Source organism: Cyprinus carpio, chromosome A13 (genome assembly GCF_018340385.1).
Source record: "Cyprinus carpio isolate SPL01 chromosome A13, ASM1834038v1, whole genome shotgun sequence".
Classification (NCBI taxonomy): Eukaryota; Metazoa; Chordata; class Actinopteri; order Cypriniformes; family Cyprinidae; genus Cyprinus; species Cyprinus carpio.
In genome coordinates, this window is record NC_056584.1 from 24,908,423 (window position 1) to 24,919,791 (window position 11,369).

Genomic DNA, 11,369 nt, shown 5'->3' on the forward strand with positions numbered 1-11,369 from the left:
TACATTAAAAACAAAAATACAAAAATGAACCCTCCTATTACAGTTTTCTTCCAAAATGCATTCATCTTCTTTGGGTAAGTTTGGAAATACAGTAAAAACATTAATATTGGGAGTAAAAAAAATATAAAACCCGTGGGAGATTGGTCATCATTACAATTTTAAAAGACTAGGGGTCCGACCGATTATCGTGTTTTATCGGCGCCGAAACTTTAATCGGCCATATTATAAAATGTAATGATTATTTGGCCTAGACTGTGATGGGAGTCAGTCACGAGCCTGGCCATCATTACGCTGTATTTTCTCACAGAAAGCATGCATTCAGTGATCATCCAGGCTTCCTGAGTGTCACTACATGATCAAAACTTCAGAAATGATTCTAATATGCTGCATTTTTTAACACAAAAGAACAGAATTTTTATCAATGTTAAGAACAGTAACTGCTTAATATTTTTGTTAAAACTGTAATACATTTTTTTTTTCCAAGATTCTTTGTCTAAAGTTCAAAAGAACAGAATTTTTAAGCACGATTTAAACCTGGATGATTGTAATCACTCTAAATTCGTCTGTCTTGGGAAAGCTATTTTTGTTGTTGATGCTATTAAACCACTTCCAGTGACGATACGTTGAATAATCATCAAAATACTTAAAGCTTATTAAAAAGTACATATAATGGAAATTAAAATAATTAATCATCAAAAAACTAAATATCTCACTAAAAATGTATACATACAACAGAAATTAAAATAGATTATGAGTATTCATGCAATTTATAATAAATTACTTGGCAAAAGTTTGCATCGCCGTGATAAACAGTCAAAACAAAACTTTTACACACTCAAAAAAAAAAAAAAAACCACTATTAACACTATGGGTTGTGTGTGCTTTTAATGCAATTTCTGGAGTTGAAATAAAATCTAAATATATTGGCAAAGTAAAGTGTTATTACCTGCAGTAGTGGTCTGAGATTATGAGTATTCATGCAATTTATAATAAATTACTTGGCAAAGTAAAGTGTTTTTTTTTTTTTAAGTGAAACTATGATATTTTAAGTTCTAGTTTTGATTCTCCTTCTCTCTTGCAGTGGTCTGGTGTTCAAGTTTGGCAGAACTGAGGACCTCTGGCAGTAAAGATCCACTTTCTTCAATCAAATCCCACAGTCCATCAACACACAATTCCTCTGTACTTATTGCTGCTTATTTGCACTCTACATTTCTTTTCCAACTCCTCGGCTGCCTCCCTTTCTTAAATATGTTCCTTTTTCCTTTCTTTGTCTTGTTTCCTGTGTGGCCACAGCGAGAGAAATACAAATCAAATCCAGACTCTGCAGTCAAAATGGACACATTTAGACCTCACACCGCGTGTATAATAAAAATGACTTGTATACAATGGAATTACAATGGGAAGTGTACAACCAATATATATACAGCAAGTGTACAACCAATATATCTTCAGCCTTCAGAAAAACATTACTGAAAACCAATATATCCACACCCCACAAAAAAACATTACTGAAATGTTAAACATTATTGATTCACAAAATATAGTTACATGATATTGTGCAACGGCAGCAGGGAGTTTTTGAGCAGAATCTTTAATAACCAAAATGAGTACGACTGGCTTTCAGTCCTTCAGCTTCACTGTGTTTCTACTTTCAATGTCATCATTTGAATAAAAGTCTTTTCTTTTTCACATAGGCCACCGAATTTGTATCTTTCAGAACACTTTCATTCACAATATCTTGAAATTTTGCGCAGTGTGCAGATTTGAGAACCCACTCCTGTATATTTGCGGCTCAACCTTCAGTCAGCTGACGTCACTACAACAAGCGCTTTATTCTACGTCTTACTTTCGGAAGATTTTTTATATATTGTGATATTTGGGTTCCCACATTTCTTTTCCCAGTCATTCAGTTTTTTTAATTTTACAAATTATTTTACATGGATTGCACTGAACAAAAGCAGTTTTTTAAGAGCTGATCATAAACAATTTCTGTGCAACTAGTAAAACCAAACAGCATATTTCTATGAGTATTTCTTGACTGTGGGAAGCCTGGTTATATATTTTGTGTTCTGGAGCTTTAAGTTTACTCTCTGTGTATGTTTAGGCAAATTGATAACATTTTGTATAAAAATCTTAATGTTTTTAAAAAGCACAATTTCTTATTATTTCAGCGGTTATGGGAGAATAAGGTGAGATGTGAGTCTGTCAACTAACAAATTAGAGATTCTGTGATTTCTACATACTAAAAGAATGTAACATTTTATTGTAATCCATGTCTCTCTAAAAAGTAGCTGACCTTCATCCAACTGTGGGGTTAAATTAATAAAACTATTGTGAATATGTACAGAGCCAGTGTTTTTTCACTTGGAAAGGAAATCATTACTAGAGAGGACTATAGTCAGTGTATTGTGCACCAGAAGGTTATTTTTATATATTGCATTAGGTGGTGGTGTGGTGTATCATTGTCAGCCTGAAACAAACTCTTTCATTTTTCTTGCTTTAATTTAAGTAATTTAATCCAGCCTTAACCTTCAGGGGCTTGGAAATGTCTTTGGTGGTGTTTTGTATGATTTGTCTTTTAGAAAGCACAATGCTTTCCATTCAAGGACATTTTAAATTGTTTACTTTGCAATGTCTAATCTCTCAAACACACACAGAGAGAGAGAGATATTTTGTGCAACTACATTCATGCATATCTGGAGTCCTCTTATCAATTTGTCCACAGGTTCTTCATTTCTGTACAACCAAATTTGGAAACTACAAGAGAAACAAATACATAATTAGCAATCCAAAACATGTTTGTAAATGTACATTTAATTTTTAATTAGGTTCAATGTCATTTTAAATGATGAAAGATAAATGCAAACACTGCGAGGTTAAGGAGTGGTAACATATTTAAAGTGATGCAAATGAACAAAACCCTTCACCTCCCAGAATGCCTGGTCATCAAAGCACTTCCTGTCCTGCTGGGGTCTCCAGATACTCCATTTCAGGAAAAGTCATGCAAATTTTAATTGAAGTTGTATTTTTAGTTTGCCTCACTGAACTAAAACGCAAAACTAATCGGTCAAACAATCATTAAAAAAAAAAAAAAAAAAAAGACGCAAGTCAAATCAAAAAGCCTGTCACAGAGCAAATACATATCAATATACGCACCAGAAAACAGTTAAAACCAGCCTATGCTGGTAATAAAAATAATAATAATTACAAACATGCAATGTTGAATTAAGCATAAACAAACATATCTATTTTAATGATCTTTAGTGTGACTGTATCAGTGTTGTTGGACCTGTAGCTGTGCCCATCACCAGACTCATGCACGCCGTTATGAGGAGAACACAGATATGATACACAGCGAACTGCACCGCTCTGAGAACACAGATACAACACAGTCAACATTAAAGGGAAAGTTCACCCAAAAATGAGAATTTGTTAACTGTTTACTCACCCTCAGGCCATTCAAGATGTAGATGAGTTTGTTTCTTCGTCAGAACAGATTTGGAGAAATTTAGCATTACATCATTTGTTCACCAATGGATGCTCTGCAGTGAATGGGTGCCGTCAGAATGAGAGTCCAAACATGACTCCAGTCTATCAATTAATGTCTTGTGAAATGGAAAGTTGCGTGTTTGTAAGAAACAAATCCCTCATTAAGTGTTTTAAGTTTAAACAGTTGTTTCCTGCCAAAATACAAATCGTCCTTGAATGAAAAAGTCCATCACTTCTTGTCCTCTCACATCAAAATCCATCAACATATTTGTTTAGAATGGTTTTGAAGTGAATCTGTGCATACTTCTCTCTTGATTCAGAAGAGACAACTTTTTCACTGGAGAAAGCAAAATTATTGATTCGTATTTTTGCTGGAACCAACGGTTTTAATTTACAAAACTTCTTGATGGATTTGTTTCTTACAAACCCACATCTTTTCACTTCACAAGACATTAACTGATGGGCTGGATTACTTGTGGATTATTGTGATGTTTTTATCAGCGGTTTGGACTCTCATTCTGACGGCACCCATTCACTGAAGAAGACCCAAGTGATGGAATGCTAAATTTCTCCAAATCTGTTCTGATGAAGAAACCAACTCATCTACATCTTGGATGGCCTGAGGGTGAGCAAATTTGTATTTTTTTAAGGGTAAAGTGTTCCTTTGATGGCATTTTATGGATACACATCACAGGTTTGAATAAAAGTGAAACATTTTTTACATTGTGCTTTCGTCACTGGCCAGCCGTAGAAATAATAGTGCAAACCATCCCAGAATTCCTGGAACGGCATGCACGTTGAGGACGCTGCAGGTGTCATGACACTCAAAAGCAAACAGCATGTGATTCTGGATGAAAGAGAAAAACAGAAAATCATTCCTGACAGTTAATGTAATATCCAGTATACACATCCAAAAGTGTGAAAACAGTGAAAATCCAGGATTTAAACCTTTGAACTAAATTTCTGAATTTTAAAGCATAAAACATTATTCATGTCAGCTCAAGTGTTCCTGTCATTAAAGCAATATGGGTTTATTTGTATAGATTTTTTTATTTTATTTTTTTAGATTTGGAAGTGCTCTCTTTCTCTCCCTCTCACCCTTACACCCTTCTCTTTTAAACTATCAAACTAACAAACTTATAACTAATTAACCAAATAATCAAATAAACATAAACAAACTTTTTTAAAAGCTCTCAGTTTTTAGCTTTTAGTGGAAATAGTGGTGAAAATATTGTGTTGACGGCATGATTGTGATTACTGAATGAGTCTAGCTATTGAGAAACTATATTTTAAGAGTGTGGTTTGAAAGTTAAGCTGAGTTTGGTTTATTTTTATTGGAGACAGAGCGAGAAAGAGGATGCGCTGTTTTATTTCAAATCAAAGCTAAATACACGTAGAAACAGCTCATCCTTGTGGCGCGAATGATACAGAAGAGCATACGCAGCATACGGTGATATGGAGAGACACAGAGGAGACAGTTGACAAAGAAATTATTGAATAAAGTCCTTATTTTTGTTTTCTTTTCTTACAAAAAGTGTTCCCATCTCTTCATATAACCCAGATTGCACGTCTGATGGCAGATGGAGTATTCTGACGATGACTTTCATACCTTTTATGGACCATGACTGTTATTTATTTGGCAGTCTATGGGACAGTCTCAAGCCTCCAGGTTTTCATCCAAAATATCTAAATTGTGTTCCAAAAACAAAAATATCACCATTGCAATAAGGTGACACATGGGGGTAAGTGATTAATGACAAAATTTTCATTTTGGGGTGGAGTATCCCTTTAATTTCATTAAACTGCAACTTAAAAATGAGAAATGTTACCATTGCAATAAGGTGACAATTTAATTCTAGAAATTTTATTTGTTAATGTTTGTATATTATTGCATTTCAAGTAATGAAAATTTATTTCTAGTAATGATTTTTTTATGGTTTTAGTGTAGGTTAACAATTATAACCCTGACTCAAACAAGATGAACATTAAACTTCCTTGTTCCTCCTTAATCACATATTACAACTAATACAAGTTAAGAATTTTGTGACTGATGTGGCTTTACCTTCAAAAAAAAAAAAGATATGTAACGAAAATAAGAATTTTGTGACTGATGTGGCTTTACCTTCATGTAACGAAATCCCAGGGCTGATAAGAGAGAGGCACAGAAGCCGATCGTCATGGCAATCCATGGCGTGTGAACTGCTGTCATGGCAACTCCAATGGCAACACCACCAGACAGGGCGGAGCTCTGCACGTAAACCTGTGTAGAGGAAGTGCAGCAAACACCAGTCAAACATTTAACTCATCTTATTATATCTAATTAATCATCTGAAAATCTGGTCAGCATTCCTGGATCCCAACTAAGTGAACATGAAATGCTGTTGACAACCCATTTTACTTTCATAAGGTGAAACCGTATTGATATAATATTATAATTGTTTTCTACTATGTGAGGAAGTTGCTATGTGGGAATTGTTCCTATACAGCCGCTCACCATGTTCATCTTTCCTTTGGCGCTAGTGAGCATAGAGACAGACATTGCCATGACAACACTGACAGCCAGCGACAGATACGTCCCATATATGACAGTAAGCTTCAGTCCTCTCTCCCACTTGTGATCTCTCACCAAAACCTAATTAAAACCAAGACAAAACAACCAAATCAAGAGTGAAACAGAGCATAATTGAATTAAAATATAGACATAAAATAATTACACTTCAGTTCTCAAATCTGATTGGATTCAAGAGAACTGAATCAATTCAAGAGTGATGATATCACTGTTTGTTCCACACAGACTGTTCTTTAGTGGAGGGATTTGTTCAGTTAAGATTACAACTCTAGTAGGAAGTGATCAATGACTGTCTTTATGAGTAAGTCACTCAATCATTGAACCAATTCATTCAAAACGCAGATTCATTTAGCAACTTAACAAGAAACAACCAATCAAGTGTCTGTAACAAGTGAATATTTCATTCAAACGAATTGCTGAAAGAAGCTGATTCATTCAGGAACAAAAATATTAGTCCGTTTTTATTACTGAATCATTGAATCATTAATTTAAACAACCCTTTCGAAAAAAATGATTAAGTAAAAAAAAAAAATGACAAGTTATTGTCTTTACGAGTGAATAATTGAATCTTTCATTCAAATGATTGGTGTAAGACGCTTATTAATTCAGAAACTAAACAAGTGATTGCCTTTAGTCAATTAATCATTTATTTAAGCATTCGAAAACATTGATTCATTAAGTAATGTGCTCACATTTACTGTAACAGTTATAAAACTCAATCATTATACACACAAACTAAATAATCTGTAAATAATAATTTTAGCTCTAAGTGACTTAAACCAGTAAATAATGTATATTTTAAATGTATAAAATAAGGTGCTATTAAACATTCAAATGGTTATGTTTAAAGCTCACTGGAATTTGTTCTAAATCATCTGATGTGCCGTTATGGTTAAGGTCTGAGTATTCAGGTTTGAGAGATAGATAACTGGTTACTGTACTCACCAAACATTGCGAATAAGCCAGTTTTACGGTCAGTTTTCTCTTTTTCGTGCACTGGTTCGATCCCCTCTCTGTACAACACCCATGACACCATCACACCAAACAGAGCTCCGAAGACATGCAGCAGCATGATGCTGTACACTGGATCTGCCTGATACATGAGAACTGCTTCAGGACAGTATGAAAATACACAGTCTGTCTGAATAAAATAGCATGCACAATCCTAGGTGGAATGTCTTGCAAGTATTCAGATTATTGCAAGTATTCATATTATTATTATTATTTCATTAAACAATTTTTGTCAATGATATTTTCAAAAGTTTCACATTATAATAATAAATTTTTCAGTGTTTCTCAATAAAAAAAAAATTCAAAGACTTGAAAAGCTATTTGTCTAGAAATGTTTCTACCATCTGAATTTGCCCAACATAGCAGAAAAAATATAGCAGTTTTTATTTTAAACTTTTTTACTGAAATTGGCTTGCGATTTACCTTGAGATGAGGATATGGGAAATCTTGAAAATAAATTTATATCTGAGAATTTTATCATTTTCTTACACAGAAAAAAATAATAATTAAAAAAAAAAAATATATATATATATATGTTTTTTTTTTTTGTTTGTGTATATATATATATATATATATATAGGATAAAAATTATCATTTTTATCTGGGGAAGTAATACTCCTCTTACACGGAACAGAGTTCGCAGGATCCACTGATTGACCACAAATCCTGTGACCTCCACCAGAGCCATTAGTAAAAGCTGGACAGGATTTGTCTTCCCATGGACTGCTCCCATGGCAACCAGAGCAGATGCTGCACAGAGCTCCGCCTCAATCATGCTACATGAGGAGCACAAATAACAGTTGATAAATTCTGATGCTGTAAAACATCTTAAAGGGGTCATATGACGCGATTTAAATTTTTCCTTTCTCTTTGGAGTGTTACAAGCTCTTGGTGCATAAAGAAGATCTATAAAGTTGCAAGCTCGTTCAAAAACTCCAACACATATCCACGTTTATAAAAGAACTAAAACGGCTCGTTCTAACACGCCCCCACATCTCTACGATAATATGTGGAAAGATTTGCATAACACCGGCCAAATGTTCACACAAAGACAGAAGGTGTAACTTTTATTCTTGGTGTTGCTGCCGCCGCCATGTCGTGGAGACGCTGTGTGTTTCGTTGTGAAAACGAAACTACTTTGTTTGGACTTCCAAAAGAGGACACAACTAGAAATCAGTGGTTAAGTTGTATTTCAAGACTGTTCTAGAACAGTTCAACCCAAATATTCAGATGTGTGCAGATGAGGACTGTTTCCTGAACAAAAAATAAATAATATAAAATATAACTATAAAGTGGGGCAAATCCAACTTTGCAAGGACAGTCATATGCTTCTGACTCATAGCCTGTAAGTACATTTACATATTTTAAGAATTTGCCACTGATGATTCAAATGCGAGTTTTGAGCAGTGTAGAGTAGCGCTTGTTGTTTGTCGTTTCTCTGATCACAAATGCGTAGTATTTAATTTGTCTCACCGTACTTGTATAGCAAATCATTATAATCAATATTTATGTCCCCACTGGATGCAACAAATGCCTCGTTTTTAATGGGTTTTATTGGTTTTGTCTCGCCGTACTGGGAGACAGCATCACAGTATGGTAAGGGGCCTAACATTTTCGTCACATGCTTGAGGTATTCGGCCAATCACAACGCACTGGATAGCTTGCCAATCACCGTACACGTCGCTTTTCAGAAAGATAAGGTAAAAATCAACACGTTTCAGAAAGGCGGGGCATAGAGGAGCAACAATAATGTGCATTATGTGGAAAATAATGTGTTTTTTGAACCTTAAACCACATAAACACATTGCATTCCACCAAATACACAAAATAATGTTCTTTTTAGCAACACCACATGACCCCTTTAAAGGAACAGTTCACTCAAAAATTAAAATTAGCTGAAATTGCAGTTACCCTCAGGCCTTCCTAAATGAGTTTCTTCACGCGAATAGATTTGGAGAAATTTAGCATTCCATCACTTGATCACCAGTGGATCCTCTGCAGTGAATAGGTACATTATTGTGATGTTTTTATCAGCTGTTATGACGGCACCCATCCATTGGTGAGCAAGTGATGGAATGCTACATTTTTTTTTAATCTGTAGATGAAGACAGAAACTCATTTAGATCTGGGATGGCCTAAAAGTAAATACATATTTTAGCAAGTTTAAATTTTTCGGTGAAATGGCTTTTTATCTGTCATTGACTTGCCTATTCTGTTTTTTTCATTAACAATACTTTGTTGGCTCTTGTAAGAAAGCATCTGCTAAGAGCTGTAATGTATGCACCTCTTCATACTGATATGGATCTCTCTTTTGTGGTGTCATTGTGGCAGCAGAAAGCCATTCATCAAGACGGCCCACTGGATGGCCATGGCTGCCAACAGCACGTTAAACCCTGATCCACTGAAACCATATCGTAAAAGGAATATGGCCAGAAATCCAAACCCCATGAATATCATCACATGAATATCTTGGAATTCTGTAGAAAGGAATGCATTTCCATTATTGGCAATGTAAACATTTCTAAAAAGATATATATATATATATAAAAAAACTTGAAACATTTGGCAAAATAGTGGTCAGACTTTAATACTGCTTGTGGTAGAGAAATGCTTCTTATCATCCAAAACCAGAGATGCTGTGGCTCCACACCCCAATGGCAACATGGCACACATTTACAAACAAACCAAGGTAAAATTATCATTTATTTTGGGTATGACTCCTTTACATATGGATTTTTTTTTTTCTGGCCAAAATATATTTTAGTATGTTCTAAACACTGAAGCTCAATGAAATATATATTTGAAATGGACAGTATATTTAGTTTCAACATACATACAATCAAAATATATTTTAAAATACAATTCCAATCTTACGGTAGCCTACTTTTAAGGTAAATGCAAATGTGGATGCAATAGCCTACTAGATTTATAATGACCTAATAATTTATTTTTTTAAATTGCATTATTGTAATTGTTTTTGTGTTTTTTAAAGTATGTTCCTTGCTGATTTTATGTGATATGTTCACACGTGCAATAGACAAGTTCTTCTTCAAATGTGATGCATGTAAATGTATGGAGGGCAAAATATATGTTTTTTATTGTTTTTTAAACACTTTTAAAAATATACATTTATATTTTTTTAAATATATTTTCAAAAATATACACAAAAAAAAGGCCAAAAATGTATATTGGTAGAAAATATACTTACGCAAATGCATTTTAAAACATATTTTAGGAAATATATATTTAAAATATATATATTTTTTGCTGTATGAGGTTGGTTTGATATGTTTAAGTTGCTAAAAAAAAAGAAAAAAAGCCCAGGAATTAGTTTCTGAGCAAAATATGCAACTGACAGCCAGTCTTTTGCTGCATTAGCATGCATTAACATATGAACTGAACATAGCAGGTTAACAAAAGGTGATGTGATTTGATGCTGTTCATAAATAACCACACGTTTAACAGTAAATGCAAGTCCGAACCCTTAAAAAAATCATAACACAGCCTTAATGTAAATCAGACTTACTAACCTGCATATGAGCTGATGAAAAGTTTACTGTCATACTCTCTGTCAATCTGCTCAGGCTGCTCTATTTTCACAAAAAAGACAAACAGAAGGATAAAGATGGTTTCCAGCAGGAAGGCCACAAGAGGAAGCCTTGAGCGGAGACTGGGGGCGTACTGAGAAGCCATTATTAGGTGACAAACTGTGAATGTCTGTAATCTACACCCGCCAGAGATGAGGAATATGTAAGATCACGTGCATGTAAGAGGCATGGAGGAGGTGTTTCCCAAAAGTGCCACCTGAAAGTGACGTGACATACAGCCAAGTATAGTGACCCATACTTGGAATTCGTGCTCTGCTTTTAACCCATCCAAAGTGTACACACACAGCAGTGAACACACACACACACACTGTGAACAAAAAACCGGAGCAGTGGGCAGCCATTTATGCTGCGGCACCCGGGGAGCATTTGGGGGTTCGGTGCCTTGCTCAAGGGCACCTCAGTCGTGGTATTGAAGGTGGAGAGAGCGCTGTACATTCACTCCCCCCACCTACAGTTCCTGCGGGCCCAAGACTCCAACTCACAACCGTTGGATTGCAAGTCCAACACTGTAACCGTTAGGCCAGGACTTCCCCTACATGTGCAATCAATTAATATGATGTCTCTGTATAATACTGGACAGAGTTTGTTTGTATAACAGGACCATTGTCAAAAGAAAATGATGCAAGAAGTATTTAAAGTTTGTTATTCCCATCCTACAGCATCTTTTGAGATATAATTACCTTTTTTTCTTT

At 34.8% G+C, this 11,369-nt stretch overlaps 1 long non-coding RNA gene and 1 pseudogene across 1 annotated transcript; one reads left to right on the forward strand and one right to left on the reverse strand.

Moving 5' to 3' along the window:
* The first annotated feature begins 25 nt into the window (after positions 1-25).
* LOC122147287 lies at positions 26-1,399 on the forward strand. Its single transcript, XR_006161556.1, has 2 exons — positions 26-74; positions 1,082-1,399. It is a non-coding gene; the product is annotated as an uncharacterized LOC122147287 (long non-coding RNA).
* Positions 1,400-1,711: 312 nt separating this feature from the next.
* Positions 1,712-10,958, reverse strand: LOC109100687 (annotated as a pseudogene).
* Between the last annotated feature and the right edge of the window lie 411 nt (positions 10,959-11,369).